At 36.7% G+C, this 17,532-nt stretch overlaps 1 long non-coding RNA gene across 1 annotated transcript; it reads left to right on the top strand.

Annotated features, from left to right (window-relative positions):
- Nucleotides 1-2,806: 2,806 nt before the first annotated feature.
- LOC109274417 (uncharacterized) lies at nt 2,807-4,690 on the top strand. The gene is made up of 2 exons (XR_002083584.2): nt 2,807-2,916; nt 4,552-4,690. It is a non-coding gene; the product is annotated as an uncharacterized LOC109274417 (long non-coding RNA).
- Nucleotides 4,691-17,532: the final 12,842 nt, after the last annotated feature.

Raw genomic sequence — 17,532 nt, 5'->3', positions numbered from 1 at the left:
GTTTTGTTATTTTATCCTCACGTTGATTCTGGCCTGACTGATTTCTTTCCATTTTACAGATGAGGAAACACACTCTGTGAAATCAAGAAACGTGCCCATGGTTATATCACCAGCGTGTTGCAGAATTGGAATTAGAAACCACCTGACTTCAGAGCTTTGGTGCCTACTCCATTCTAACATCTCCCCAGAAAATGATGCAGCTAGAAAAAAGATTTCGAGAAAGTATTCAGTCCTATCTACACACGAGGCCATTTCAGAACCAGGTGTTAAAGTCATCGTACAAAAGTCACCCAACAATGTCAGGACTAAATACTGGTATCCTGGCTTCCTCAGAGGAGCCACATGTCATTTTGTGATACTATTTAATATGGAACATACGAAGAGATTTCAATATTTTCATGTAGACCCAGAAGTGAATCATTATGGAGATGGCTGGTTCCTGGAATAGAAGAGTTGATAACAAAATGCAGACAGTCACTTTACGTCCAACTAGTGTGGATCAAGCATCCTTTCTCACATGTGACTTGGTTACAGAATATGCAAGGGAGCATGTGATGTCTGCTTTACACATCATTGTCTCTCACTGGCTTTCAAAACAATATTTGTTATTTTGGACCTCAGCACAGAGAGCTGACCCAATTACACTCCTCAGTCCTTTGGCCTTCGTCATCTACAATCTTTATAAACAAATCCATGTTTTTTCCACTTATCATCTGCACTCACCTCTGTTGTTTCACATAAGTTCTTTCATATTGCAGCATATTAGGACATGTTTTTTTTTATGTGTATGTTTTTAATACAGCTGATCCTTGAACAACAGCAGTTTGAACCACACATGTCCACTTATACACAGATTATTTTTTTGACAAATACTGTAAATGTATTTTCTCTTTTTAAGATTTTCCTAATGACATTTCTTTTGTCTAGTTTACCTTATTCTCATAATACACATAACATACCAAGTATGTGTTAATCAACCATTTATGTTGTCAGTAAAGCTTCCAGTCACCAATAGGCTATTAGTAGTTAAGTAATCGGGGAGTCAAAAGTCATATGTGAATTTTCAACGAACCCCTCCCTCTACCTTGTTCAAGGGTCAACTGTATACATAAATAAAACTGTGGCTCAAAATGTATTCTCTTTCCTACTTTTCTCACTCAACATTTAATTGTAAAGGATTTCAAACAATACATAGAGCAAAGTTGTTAAGAATTTTACACTGAGCATCCTTACACCTGTTATTTAGACTCAGCCATTAGTACTTTCTGTCCATCTATTCATTCTTCTATCCATCCATTAAACTATCATATGTTGAGATCATTTCAAAGTCCATTGCGGATATCAAAACATTTCTGTCTAAATGTATCAATATGCATGATTATTAGCTACAGAGCTGAGAAGAATAGAGGAGAACATTTCCTTACAGGGAAATAGGGAGCCCTCATCCCCGTGCTGTGCATGTGATCTTGTTTGGAAATACCTTCTGTTCTGGGCTCACCTTTCTTTGTTCTGCTTAGGTGTGTGCATCATATGACACCTGTCCAACTCGCTGCTTTATCTGCTCCTGGCAGGGCGGGAACATGATCCTTCACATGCAGTAGAAGAGTATGTGAAGACCATCTCCCTGCTGTGGCTGTGGGATGAGACCCACTGGCCATCAGTGACCTCTGCTCACCCCTGACACTGATCATACTCTATCTTGCTCTATGTGAGTAAAGCATTGTTCCATCCAGTGCCCTGCGTGAGTCGTACCTTCCTTGACATCCCTGACACCTGTGAACCATGCATGCAGTGGGTTGCCATCCTGGAACTGCTGCTCCTGGTGGCAGGCGACAAGTGTCACTTACTTGACATTTCCCTTACCCCGTGCTTTTCTCAACGATTTGCAGACTCGTGCACTTTCCTTTAACTTCTGGTATCCCCAGGATTAAGTCAGAGGGGGTCATACTAGCCCGTGGTTAATTTCCACCTTGTTAAGAACTCAATCAATCAAAAATAAAAGGTGTTTTATTTGTTTTTCAGACATGATAACGATTACATAACTTTTTGCCCATTTTATGACTAATTTTGGAAACTTCGTTGACATTTTATCTAAAATTACATATATTTCTCTTAAAAGTAGAACAATATCCCAGGGGCGCCTGGGTGGCTCAGTCAGTTAAGCGCCCGACTTTGGATTTGAGCTCAGGTCATGATCTCATGCTAAGTTCAAGCCCTGCTTAGGGTTCTCCCCTCCGCCCTCTTTTGCTCCTCCCCCACTCACATTCTATCTCTCTCTCAAAATAAATAAACACCTAAAAAACAGAATAATATCCAATTGCATAAATGTACCATGGCTAATTTAATCATATCCATACTTTTTGAATCGGAACTGCTTGATTTTTTTTTTTCTTACTTTTATAAATGACACTGCAACAAAGTTTTTTGTTTGTTTGTTTGTTTTGTTTTGTTTTTTATCCGCATGTTACTAGCTTCCTGTTTAACAAAGTACCACAACCTCGTTGGCTGAAAACGATAGACATTTATCCTCTCACTGTTCTGGGGGTCAGGGATCCCAAACTAGTATCACTGGGCCAGAACGGAGGTGCTGGCAGAGAAGACCTCCATCTGAAGGTTCCGAGAGAGAATCCATACCTTCCCTCTCCCAGCTGGTGCTGTCTGCCAGCCAGCATTCCCGGGGAATTGTCGCATCACGGGTTTTCACGGCGAACACCTTTGAATCTCTCCCTGCCCTGACGCTGCATCACTTCCGGGTGTGCGTGCGTGTGCATGCACGTACGTACGTGCGTGCGTGCGTGTATCGCTCTGCCGCCCTCTCAGAAAGACGCTTACGAGCAGGCGTAGGACCTGCTGGATATTCCCAGATAATCCCTCGATCTCATGATCCCTTGCTCACAGCTGCAAAATCTTTACCACGTAAAGCAATGATTACGAGTTGCTGCCATTGGGACGTGATATCTTTGGGGGGTCACGATTCAGGCTTTGACACAGTATTTATAGTTTTACTTCTAATTTCTTCTCAGAATTAGCACAACCTGATCAATGGGGGTGAAGCTTTAAGGCCCTGATATATTTTCTCATCGTATTTTTCAAAGTCAGAGCTCTGATTTGCAGCCACTGTGACAATATAGGAGAGTATCGCTTTCACTGACGAGCTGCTTGCGTTTTGAATTCGTATTTCAAGCGAGAAATAGGATATAAACTGTGTCTTCTTGACTATTACGAAGGAGAAATATTTTTCTGTTTCCTCCCTGGTTAATTTTCTGCATTTTCAGTCTTTCGTGTGTGGTCAACTCTTTTTCCTCAGTATGTGGTGCCGTTTTTAAAATTGATTATTATTGACAGAACATTTTCATTTCACATGGACTGAGCCAGGCTTTTATCCTTTCTTGGGGCTTCTCCCTTCTAAACTTAGAAGTGCCTCTTTTCTCCAGAGAGCAGGGGCATTGAATGTCAATGCTATTGCCTTTTAAAAAATACATTATATTTAAAGTGAACAATGAAAATGGACCTAACAGAAGATGAAAATCACATACTAGCCTCATTCACAAATTCTGTGAATAAAACTATAAGGAAAAATATTGACCAAGTTTGTTAAAGTATAAAGACAGAATCTCTTTTCTGAGCCCTTGACTTTGTAACTGAAGTCTGTATTTTATGGAAATATTTTTTAATGGAGATTGGAAATTTTTCCATTGGAAATTGACGTGATGATATAAATCATAATTGCCATCTATAATGTATTAGTCCCAAATTAATTTCTATACACATTTGCTGAATCCTTGTGTTATATATATATGTATATGTATATGTGTATATATATGTATATGTATACATACATATACATATATGTAATGTATATATACATTATATACATATATGTATGTAATATATATGTATATGTATGTATATGTAATATGTAATATATGTATATGTATATATGTATATATAATATGTATTTATATATTATATATACATATATACATGTACATATACATATACATATACATATATATTATATACACATATATAATATGTATATATCACATATATAATATGAAATATATATGTAATATATATTATTATATATATTATATATTGTATATATAATATATATATGTAATATATGTATACATATATGTATATATACATATACATATATGTAATGCATATATATACATACATATATAAAACAAGGATTCAGCAAATCCTTGTTACATATCCAGCAAATATTCAGCAAATATATATATATACATATATATACATACATATATATACATATATATACACTTATATATACATAACAAGGATTCAACAAATGTGTATAGAAATTAATATGTATATATATATATGCATGCTTTGGACTGAATTACATCCCCCCCCCCAAATTCACATGTTGGAACCCTAACCCCCAACATGTCTATATTTGGAGATAGAGCCTTTAAGGAGTCAATGAAGGTTACATGCAGTCATAGAGTCGGGGCTCTGATTCAATAGGACTCATAAGAAAAGGCAGAGACACCAAAGATGTCTTCATCTCTGCATGTACAGAGGGAATACCATGCAGGACACGGTGGAAAGGTGACCATCTCAAGCCAGGAAGAGAAGCCTCACTGCCACCGAGCTGCTGGCACCTTGACCTTGGACTTCCAGCTTCCAGAACTGGAGAAATAAATTGTCGTGTAAGCCACTCAGTCTGCAGTATTTTGTTCTGGTAGCCCGAGCAGATTAATATGCTGTAAATGGTATAAATAATAGGACTATATTTAAATAACCTCACCTGAATTTTAGGACCTTTCAGTTCTTCTGGGGCTGCCACTAAGCAAAACCTAAAACATGGTTTATTTCCCTCTGTATGTGTACTTACGTGTTCTGAGTGCATGTGTGTCTGCTTCTCTTCACCTTTCTTAATCAACTCTCTAGCCAAGTGCTTGCCCATTTTATTTATACCTAAAGCTTGTCTTAAATGAAAAGGACACTCCTGGCTCTGAAGAAGAAAGAGTAAAGTTAGTTTATTTTGATAAGTTAAAAAAGAAATATGTTCCCAAGATATTTGAGAAAAATATTTTTTTTGGGGGGGAAACCCCAACAAACTACAGCTTTAACATTCTGCTTACTTTAGGCATTTCCTTAATGTCCCCTGTCTGCGATGAAAGGCGTTTGACTCAAAAATCAGTTCTTTAAAATCTTTTCCCTCACTTCTTCAATAATGTCTATTTTCTCATTTTCCACTGTGGTGTTATTGGATTTGTAACAGCAGTTCTGCATAGTATCATTTACCTGTAAGCTAAACCAGCAAATTCAAAGAGTTTCAAATTATGAAATCTGATTTAGTAGCTTTATGCTAAAATGAGAATCAGATGGAAAATAAAAATGTGCCGAGATGCACCAGTAGGTATCATTTCCTTATAAGCAGAAATTTCATTGCTGAAGTAAGAATGCCTAAATTGTGATAGTGTCAATCATAGGCTCTAAGATTACAAGGGAATTGTTTAAAATTCCATTTTATAGAGAAGAATATTAAGATTTAGAGAGACATGCCGTAATAGAAAGAGCACAAGTAATGAATCACAAGTTATGAACTGGCTTTATGGGCCAGTTACACCAATTATAATGAAAGGATCTTAGACAATGCCCTTAACTTTCTGAGCCTTCGTTTCCTCTGATTATGAAGGTGATTTGTTAGAAAATATATATGCTGTATTATACTGGGTAATGAATAGCTTGTGTGGAAAACAGAAACAACTCTAGGTATTTCCATTAAGCAGAGATTATAGTACAAAGAATTAGAGGGTTATAAAACTGTTGGGTGAGTGGAGACAGTAAAGGTCTGGGAAATTGCTGCTGCCTTTCCAGAAATCACTGTCAACCCCAAACAAGGCTCTCGGCACCAAATGGGTCGATTCACATTCTGATGCCTGGAATCTGTTGGCAAAAATCTCCTGCCTGCCATCTTCCAAAGCTTTGACACCTCTGAGCTGAAGCCAAGGTGACTGTCCATTCTTCTCATCCTATCGAATCTTTAACAAGAGTTTTCCATTTGCAGGGCATAAACTGGAACCCTGCCTCTGAGACGGTCTGGAGAATGGAGTTTCTGGGCTTCCAGCTCCTGCTATGGAGGTGATAGTAACGATCAGTGTGGGAACGGGTTTCAGGTTCCAACAGACAATTGATAAAATAGACTGTCCATTTCGAAGACACTCAGAACATCCAATCTGCCCACCAGTTTTGTCTGCTTTACCTACATAATGCAATTCAAATCCATTTCAATTTGATCTCTGTACTCTGCAGCTGCCAGTAATTCAAGATAACATTGCTTCTCATGTGAAGTATTACAACATTTATCTTGTTTTCCTCTTCCCGCATTGCCCTCTGTATTACCCATGATAAGTCTGGTTATGCCGTGGTTACAAACAATTCCAAAATGGCAGTGGCTTAACCCAACTAGTATTCCTTTCATGCTCCTGTTATATGCTTCTTATGGACTTTCAAGGGACTCTGTTGTGTATCATCATTTAGGGGCCCAGGCTGACTGAGACTCCACCATCGTACAGAGCAGCATCTGGAATATTCAGCCTCCTCCACGGCTGTGGCACAAAAGGTAAAGGGCTGGAGCACTGTTGATGGGGGTTTGATGACTAAGCCGACCAGTGACATGGCCCCACTCAACTCCAAGAAATATGAAACATGGACTATTTGGTTGAAACTAATGTTTATACCACACTTCCTATAGTCAGCTTTCTATATTTCATCCAGATGAATAGTTACAGAACATAAGTCAGTTCATATCATTCTTTCTGCTTAAAAACATTCAGGTGTTCCAGTTGGCACATAAAATAGAACTAATACCTTTTATTATGTTCTACCAGACACTACAGGATCTGCATTAGCATTTTTAAAATTTCTTAATGTTTATTTATTTTTGAGAGAGAGAGAGAATGACAGCAGAGGAGGGGCGGAGAAAGAGACACAGAATCCAAAGCAGGTTCCAGGTTCTGAGCTGCTATGCCGGCTAAACAAAAACATTTGTTTTGTTTAATGTTCTTTAAACACATCAAGATATTTCCTGACCTAGGGCTTTGCAACAGCTATTCCTTCTGAGTAGAACTGCTTTTAGTGAGGTTTTTGCACGACTAGTTCATTCTCATTGTTCAGGACTCTACTTAAATGTCAACCTCCACATTTTATTCTCCAGTATAAGAGCTTTATATCACTGTTCACAATCTGTAAATTGTTTACAAGTTTACTGTTTGACTCTAACCCTTTCAAAAGAAACTTCATGAGGGCAAGGACCATTTCAGTCTTATTTTAGCCTTTCTCCAACTCATAGAATAAGCATCTGACCTAAAATAGTCACCCCATTAATATATGTTGAGTAAAAAAACAGATCAGTTAATTGTATCTATCATTATTGACCAAAGTGGTTAAAAAGGGATTAATACAAGTTGGGGTGCTATATCAGACATGGGTTAATTTGAGAATTTCTCTTTATTTCTTTCTTTAAGAGTTAGGCAACTTCAAAAATTCTACATATTTTCTTATTAATTAAAGAGTACTATCTGATGACAAATTTTGTCTATCTTACACACACACACACACACGCACACACACACACACAGGGGCATCCATCTAGTTAGAAATCAGTATGGTAACCTATAGTGAATAGGAAAAAAAATCAGCTAAACAATCCAAATGCATTTTGCCTCAAAACACAAATTTTCGTATTTAGCCATTAGCTACTATCTGTTGATAACAATGATGTCTTGTCTTTCTAAAATAAAAGCTATTTTTTTCCCTTCTTCATATACATACTCATACTGGCATAACATTTAGCCATTGGGGTGCTAATGTTATTAAAGAAACATCTGGAAAATCATGACAGGTAACATTTGCATGGGTTACAACCAAGCCAGTCATCCTTAGAATTTTATTAATGAAATGAGGTTTTGTGGTAGAAAACAACGAGCACATACTTGTACTCAGGAAAACCTAAATTCCAAGCAGGGCTCTGCCTCTCTTAGCTGTGTGATATTATGCAAGTTACTTTGGGGCTCTGGATTTATGTCTATGTTATTTTTTAGTATTAGGAAGAGTTCTGAAACATTCTTGAGTAGGTATTTGCTCGTGTCTCAAGAAATATTAATTGCTTCACTCAAATATGGATCAGAAAAAAAATACAATAATTAATTCTGATAGAAGTAAAGAGAAAGTGCATCAAGAACTATCATTTCTCCAAGTGTTTCAAAATGATGGTATTTTTACTTCAAAACAAATTTGAGAGGAAAAAAAAAGAGCTGGAAACTTCAAATTATAAAAAAGAACAGATGATCCCAGCATGGAGTGTATGAAGTCCAGGGCAACCTAGGGGGCACCTCAAGATATAATGAACAAAACAAAGCAAGTATTACAAGTTCATTTGATCCTGAGGCTCCATGACTTTGGAAGAGAGTAAACTTTTAATATAAAAGTGAGATATATTAACACACTTCAAGAAAATCTTTAAAATATTTTATAAGTGTACCTATGGATAAGGGAAGAAAATAGGATTCAGAAGACATAATTAAGAACTGGAATTAATTTACAGATTGGTTTATTTATCTTAATTTATTAAAGACCTAATTCCTCAAAATGTTAGGATAAGAGAGAATACTAATTCAAAAATGTGTGTTGAGTATAGATACTAAAAATATACAAGGATATATTTTTGATTGTTATACTTAGGATCTACTTTTAGAGAGACTTTGAAATGAAATACATATACAATTTTTCCCCCAAATCAGTTAATAGGTGGATCAATTAAAATAATACAAAATTAAGAGATGAGTTAAAGCACATGAGTAGCTTTTCAGTGCCATTTAAATTGATTTGATTACATGCCAACAAAATATCAATGTGGTTGAATTATTAGCTGCTTACTCATGTCTGATTTGGTCTAGTTGTAATTTAAGAAGCAAAATGCCTTCCTTAGAGAGAGTTCTATGTATTAAGGTTTAAGTGATGGAGTTGAAGCTGCTTTTCCCAAACAATGGGTTGGAAGGTCACCTCAACAGCAACAGAAAAGTTTTCCATGATCAAATGAGTTTGGGAAATGCTGTGTTGAAGAAAATTAAGCATGATATTTGTTGAAACTTTGATCAGTTTTTGTCTATTATTTTTTTTTTTTTACATATTTTACTAGAGACCCTGATCTCAGAGGACGGTATAGTATGAAGTGTTTTCCAAACTGATTTTTCCATGGAAAATATGAGATCAAGTATAAACACATATTCTACAGAATGTAATCCATGAGACAGACATTTTCCGAAAGCTTAGTGGATCATAAAACCATTTGGTGGAACTCAGAGTTTATCTGTTCCTTTTCCAGCTGTGAGAAAACTATAGATAAGCCCCTGGAAAGCTTTGAAGATGTCTATAAGAGAAAACATCTAGGAAATTTAGGTAAATAGCATTGCTTACCAAAGGGAGGCGAGATGGGGGTGAGTCATCGTCAACTGCTTTAACTTTAAGGTATAAGGGCATCCAGACAACGGCTTGGCAGACAAGTTCAGCAGAATCTCTAAAACCCTTGTACTTTGATGTTGCAGCCAGTTCAATGACCAAGCACATGCACAGCCCGCCCAGACTAATTTCACAATCTCTAGAGAGAACCAAGCTCCTTTTTCTCTCATGGATTTTTAAAACATTTGTCCTTTTACAAATCCTTTCTTTTCCTTTAGTCTATCGACATCGTATGCTCCCAATAAGACCCCACCCAGACGCTGCCTCCACCATTAGACCAGCAGGAGACCTTTCTTGACCACTGCAACCTCATCATTACATCATTTAATTTAAGTTGCATCCATTTTTTTTCTCTCTCATCATACCTATCTTTTTATGTCAAATAATAGACGCCAACATGTAAGTACATATTTATTTCTGTGTTTATTTGTGTAATTTCTCTCCTTCCATGGGGTTCTACACTCTATGAGACCAGAACAAGAATGTCTGCACTGTCCACTACTCTACCTAGGCACCGTGCTGGACACAAGGACAGGACACACTTATCTGTGATGGATAGATTAATATGGGTACAGTGCAATGGGACAATGCTGAAGTTCACTGAGAGACCCAGTTTCAACTTCCGGCTCTGTCATTTATTGGCTTTATCTCCTCCCCAGGTCCCTTTCCTTGTCTACAGAATAGTGTTAGTATTACTAACCTCATAAGGACTTGGTAAGAACTAAAGGAGATAATGTGAAACTTTTCAGCAGTTGTTTGGCAATAAATAACTATTTGATTAACCACTGGTTTTCCTTTTTTTTTTATTAACAATTTTGTAACATATATTGCCCTGTCACATAACACACAATATAACTGTATCACTGTGTTAGGAAAAAATAAAATTACAGAAAAGACCTATTCAAAACAATCCATAGTAACTAGAAGTCTGGAACATATTTTCATTTTTCATGTATTCAATGTTCTTATTGGTAATTAGGTTCTCATGCCAGGTTGGGAAAATCTATTTTACAAAATATTTTCGATTAGCTTTCATCAATCAAATGTAGTACCCCACTCAGGCTTACTGAAAAGTGCATGCAACCCCTTCAAGGATCTCAAATGAGTTTTAATCTCCTCCCCAGACTCCCATTGAATTGGTGCAGCTAAGCTTACTTAGGTATGGGAGGAAAACAAACTAATTTTATTTTAATTACAACCAATACTTTTGGAGCCTAGCGCTTGGGGAAGCAAATGCACACAAAATCATTAGCTTATATTGACGCAAGAAGAACTGTAGCCTTCAATTCCCTCTCAGGTGTCTTTATTCTAAAAGATGATGCTCAATTTGTGATTGATGGAATTGGATGCCAAAACTCCTGGCAGAGAAAAAGTCTCAGGCATTTTGGGGAAGAAATCTTGAGACCCACCAGCTCTGCTTGGGGATCTGTGCACATCATTGTTAAGTCAACGTGAAGTTCCCATCCATTGTTAACATCATTGTTAAATCAGCAACACTCTTAAACTCTTCGTGCTTTATTCAATTAGTCCTTCTTTTAATAAATACTTATTGAGAATGTATTACTTGATAAAACCTTGGGTGAAAGAAATATAGTCCACAAGCTAAAATTGTTATTAGCTATGGAAATAGAACTAATTGAGCACAAAAGTTCTGGGAGAAAAGAAGAGGTAAAGCTAAACCAACAAGAAGAAACAAGGTCTCATACCTACTTTTCCAGTCTGAGTCCCCTTTGCCATGATACTTAGCACAATGTTATAAGCACTAAACACATGGGAAATGCTTGATGAATAAATCAATACGTTCGAAGGGACCTAAAATTCAGCAAGATAAGTACTTAGAAACTTATCAAAAATCACAATAGAAACAATTTCTTTTTTAATGTAGCCAACTTCATTAATATACCTATTCACCAACACCTATTTTTATTCAGCTAACATCATGGAACATTAACCACGAACCAGGTAAGATCTTTGATAAAAATTTTCACAGGGGTGCTTGGGTGGTTCAGTCAGTTAGGAGTCTGACTTGTGGTTTCAGCTCAGGTCATGATCTCATGGCTTGCGAGTTCGAGCTCTGCATCAGGCTCTGTGCTGACAGTGTGGAGCCTGCTTTGTATTCTCTCTTTCTCTCTCTCTGCCCCTCCACCACTCATTCCCTATCTCTCTCAAAAAGACAAATAAATAAACTTGAAAAAATTTTTCACAATAAATATACGAACATCACGTAATGAGGAGGTGCTATCCAAGGGGGTAGCAACATATGATGAGGGAGTAGTAACACCATATAATGAGATGAGACCGAAGGTAAACCCACCTAAAATCATGAGGTAGTAAATATTGGGATAAGAATTCAAATTGAACCCTTTGGTTCAATGCCACTTCATACTTTGCAACATTCTATACTGGGTATCAGATACAGAAGGAAGTCTGGGAAAGGGGGCCATATTTTAAACTTTGGACAGAAAAGAAGGTATAATAAAGCAAGCAGAGGAAGGTGGCTCTTTTCCAAGAAGACTTGAGAGATTCAGCTAATCATTTAAAGTCTTTATACATGTCCTGCCCTCACAAGCCTCTTGGAATCCCCTGGAATACTTCTTGCCACATCCTGAGAGATACATAGTCTGTGGTAGAAATTTATCTCATTCAAATGCTAGAAACAAAAAGAGCACATAGTGAAAGGATTAGATAAGGTTAGCTGGTATACTTTCACTCAGAGCTGCAGTAATGAGCATATTCTTAAAAAGAAAAATTAAAAAGAAAGAGTGGGTGAAAAATTAGGGTGGGAAAGCATAGTAGGATGAAGCTGTAATGTCCTGAGGGGTACTTTCCAATATGGGGATGAAGCTACCATCATATATGTTCAGTAGCAAAATAGTTATTATTCTCCTCACTAGTATTTTTAAGCCACACAGAAAATAGTCAATTGTGAGTTGCTTTCAAGTACTATCATTACTCAAAGAAAAGAAGTAACTTTGGGTGTTTGTTTTAAAGTCCACTTATTAGAATACTGATAGTTTTGATTGGTTTGGATTTAATTTTTTTTTTTAGTGTTTATCTTTGATAGAGAGAGAGAGACAGATCATGAGCAGGGGAGGGGCAGAGAGAGAGGGAGACACAAAATCCTAAACATGCTCCAGGCTCTGAGTTATCAACATAGAGCTGGATGTGGGGCTTGAACTTACAAACCACAATATGACCTGAGCCAAGGTTGGAGGCTTAACTGACTGAACCACCCAGGCGCCCCTAACCCATTTTTTTTAATGTTCTATAAGAATTATTTAGTACCTTTCTGAAATGAAAAAAAATCATTAAATTCAGTGCACCAAGAAAATAATTGTTTTAAAATACATATTTGATATTTAATTTAACATATATATGTGTGTGTGTGTGTGTGTGTGTGTGTGTGTGTATATATATATATATATATACACTTTTTATTTATTTTGAGAGAGACAGAGCACATGAGCAGGGTAGGGGCAGAAAGAGAGGGAAAGTTCCAAGCAGGGTCCATGTGGTCAGTGCAGAGCCAAATGTGGGGCTCAAACTCATGAAACTGTGAGATCATGACCTGAGCCAAAATTAAGAGTTGGATGCTTAACTGACTGACTCACCCAGGCACTCCTAACTTAATATTTAATTTAATTCAATGCATATTGATAAATTTAATTGATTTAAAAACAAATACTACTGATCATGACATGAATAAGATTAGATATATATTCCATCTTTTAAATGTTACAAAGCAATCATTTTCTGTACTTGTAGATTCCATATGCACATTTGCAAATGAAAAGGACATTGACTAAAGAACTTATTTCTTCATGTGCACCATACCATTTGGGAATATGTGTGTAGAGAAGTTGAATTACCTTATTAAGCATAACATTTTAGAATTTACAATGCCTTGATGTACATTATTCCCATGAGACCTGTGTAGGGAAAGATTCAAATAAATCACCTATTGAAGGGATTACTTAAAAGGCCACATCTTCTATGACCATGGTGATGACTAACAGTGCCTTGAAGTAAATCTTCCAATGCAGTTAATATCACTGGTACTAGTGTGGATGCAAAGTTAATGTCCTGTAGTTTGGCTGTGGGAATTTTGGACAAGTTTGCTTGAGATCCCTAACTTATAGATAGCTTATTTTGATTCAGAGCTCAGGACATTCTAAGAGACAGGGCATTATCTCTTGCTTCCCAGGATACAAAATTGGAGTCAAGCAGGATAAACTTGACCAAGACTCAGTGAGAGTATCCTAAAATAAAATATGCTGAATAAAGAAAACTGAGCCAGTAACCCAGACTCAAACAATGACCTAAGGGGCTAAAGTGGAGAATAGGGCTGGCATCCAGCACAGCTGGGCTAAGAAGCTCCCTCGACCCAGACATCAGGTCAAGATGTTGTATTTTGAGGAAGAATAGGGATGAGAAATAACAAAGTGAGGAAGAAAGAGAGACGGAGAGAGATTCCGAGCCTGTGTGTGTGGCCCAGCAGTGGCACTCAAGACTTGCACCCCAAAAGGCTGGACAATGTTCAAGGGACGAGACACTATGAGTCTTCAGTATTGACTCTCTGTGATCGTCAGAAACAATGGAGATGTGTCCACACCCTGCTTTCTTGTCTGCCTGGCCTCTGAAGTAACTCTGACCAAGTAAATCCCCAGTGTTCTTAAAGAGTTAAAGGAAGTGTAGAGCATTTCAAAAGGGCAGTATTCGATTTTTGGCTTCAAAGGTATGAGGGGGCTTTAGCAAATACATAGAAAACTATGCTACCATATTCATATCTTGATTTTATGGAGCAATTCATGAAAGTAAGCAAAAGTGTAATGAGTGTGAGGAGTTTGATCACATATGTTTAAACCATCTTAATTACTTTCCAGGGGCAGAAAAGAAGTCATAAAAAATTAAGTGATTTGTTTGGGATCACAAGTGACAAAAATGGTTCAGTGCTTTTTCTATTTTCCTAAGCTATTTCAAAAATTAGAATAAAAAAACAAACTTTATTTTATTTTTATTTTTAGAGAGACAGAGAGTGCAGAGGAGAGGGGCAGACGGAGAGAAAGAGAGAATCCCAGCAGGTTCCACTCTCAGTGCAGAGACTGATGCGGGGCTTGACCCCACAGCCCTGGGATCATGACCTGACCTGAAATCAGAGTCGGATACTCAACTGACTGAGCCATCCAGGCACCCCAACTTTTTTTTCCCCAGAGGGAAAGAATACATGGGTAAAAGTGAAACTTCATAATTGATAACTTTCTCCCAAGTCTTATTAGTACAACTGAGGAATTACCTTTTACAAAGTACCTAAGGTGATTTTCTTGAAAACATTGCTATGCATAAATATGCAAAAATCACTAAAAGTAGATTATTCTAACTTGAAAATTTAGACTTATATAATAGCTATATTAACTCACTGAATAAATATTGATTGAAAACCTATGCATAGCAAGAGTAACTGGATTATTTAATTGGTTACTAGCTGTGGAGGAGCTATTATTTTTTCTTATAAAAGTATTCATTGTAGTATCTTAGAAAAAAATGAGTCAATTAATGCCTTTAAAATTGGATTTGTTATATAATGATACAATTTGCTCTCAAAATTTCATGATCATGACTAGTCTATTAGGCAAGGTACTAACTCACTTGAGTGTTAATTTAATTTAATCTATCCAACAAGAGAGGGGTCATTTCAAATTCTGGCTGTTGTTCCATAAATCATATTTCTTGAAACAGTCTAGAATTTTTCTCAAGATATTTCTATGCATTGACCATAATAATCATTAAAGTATTTTCAAACCTCATTTTGCATGAGCATTAATGAACTTAGAATAAAATGGCCCCGGTTATTGACCATTTAATCAATTACTCTAAATCAATAAATATAGTAATTGGGCAATTCATTGAAATGATACTTAGAAAATTACAATAATTAAAAAAGAGTTCCTTGCCAATATTCATCATTTCAGAGTGAATGGCAGGGTTACTTATTTTCATTTTAACTCATCTATTATAACTATTTAAAAGGAAAGTACAAAAATAATTTTATGTGTAGGAGGTAGGCCTTTTTACTTCGTAAAAAGAACTATTTTGCTTTCATACTTACAATGAAATGAAATGGTCAACATTTTTTTTTTAATCCAAAAACTGAGGTCAGGTTAAAATATTTACGAAGTAGGTGGATATGTATTTCATTTACTGCAAGCCTGTGCTTCTAACGATATTGCTGGCTCAGAAAGCATAGTCTAAAAAGAATGGAAATTGCTGTTAGTTTTTTTTTTTTTTAAATTATACAGCTTTGACCTATCTTGATGGACTTGAAGGGATGGTGATGAAAACTGTAATCTTAATAAATCTCCCACAGCTAGAAGTTTAAAACTCATACTGTTTCAAATTAGTGAGGACAGCAATATTTATTTGCTGCTGAATAACAGTCAGCATGGCATTTCAGCAGGAAACACTTTATAAGACTTAAACTTATGAGTAGCAAAGTTGAAAACTCATGTTAAAGTAAAGGAACAGAAACTAAATACACCCAGTGATTCATTCTAAATCAAGAAAGAAACAAACCAAACATTATTGTTTTCTTCTCTTTGTCTTTCCTCACTACCATTGGCTTCTTTTACAAATAATAGCAAAGAATTCTGGCATTAATAGAGCACTGTATAATGTTCAAAGAGCTTTAAGATGCATCATTTCATTGGACTAGCATAGGATTAGTTACAAAAATAAGTAAATGCTATCGCCAACTTATAGAAGAGGTAATACATCCAGTTGTCCAAAATGGTATCATATTTTCTTATGTGAGATGTGATGAAAAGGGGTGTCAGATGAAGCTGACAGATGACTGGGTCTTTATCAACATATCATTTTGGTAGTGAACATGGAATCTACCACAAGGTCAATTGGCCATAGTACTTGTGTAGTCAACAGGAGGGCAGAATGGTTAGATAGAACCTAGGGAGAAATAAAACCATCAAGTGGTCTCTCCTCCTGCATTTACCCTCCATATTTATCCCCTTACCACGACAGAAAATCACTCTTGGTTTGCCTCTAATCTCATGGCTCCTGTCTCATTCTCTTTGATTCAGTATCATTTCTTTCCCGATTTAGGAGCACCCCCAAATCAATATTCTGGTTTTTCCCCAACTACGCCCATACCCTTTGGGACTTTATTGAAGCCATGGATTTGAACATCATCATTGCTATACAGATGACTCTTAAATTTATAGCTGAAGGCCATCTTTCTCCTGAACTCCGGATTCATATAGAAGTGTAAATCTTTGATACACCTCAAACTTACCATGTCAACACTGAACTCTAGATTTTCTATCCTAACTTATTCTTCCCCTTCTAAATAAATAGCATTACTATTTACCACACTGTTTAGAAAAACAAACAAAAAAACAAAAAACTGTAGAACCATGCTTGATTTCCTCACACACTATAACTAAACCACAAGCAAACACTGTTGGCCTCACCTTGAAAATATATCCCAAGGGGCGCCTGGGTGGCGCAGTCGGTTAAGCGTCCGACTTCAGCCAGGTCACGATCTCGCGGTCCGTGAGTTCGAGCCCCGCGTCAGGCTCTGGGCTGATGGCTCGGAGCCTGGAGCCTGTTTCCGATTCTGTGTCTCCCTCTCTCTCTGCCCCTCCCCCGTTCATGCTCTGTCTCTCTCTGTCCCAAAAATAAATAAAAAACGTTGAAAAAAAAAAAATTAAAAAAAAAAAAAAAAAAAAAAAGAAAATATATCCCAAGGCTCACTGTTTTTATTATTACACTACATTCCAGACCATCGTCATCTCCCACCTGGGCTACAACAGGAGCCCCCTGTCTCATTTTCCTGTTTCTACCTTTGACTCCCTACATTCTGTGGTTCACACAAGGCAGAAAAAATCCTGTCAAAATGTAAATCAGATCAAGTCATTATCCTGTCAAAACTCTTCAAACTTTTTTTCTGTGTATTTAGGGTAAAATATAGGGGTTGTAATGGTCTTACTGCTGGCTAATCTTCAAATGTCACTTCCAACAACT

Source organism: Panthera pardus, unplaced genomic scaffold (assembly GCF_024362965.1).
Source record: "Panthera pardus isolate Hobbes unplaced genomic scaffold, ASM2436296v1 HiC_scaffold_24, whole genome shotgun sequence".
Lineage (NCBI taxonomy): Eukaryota > Metazoa > Chordata > Mammalia > Carnivora > Felidae > Panthera > Panthera pardus.
The sequence above is the reverse complement of the archived record's forward strand: the minus strand, read 5'-3'. Positions and strand labels throughout refer to the sequence as shown.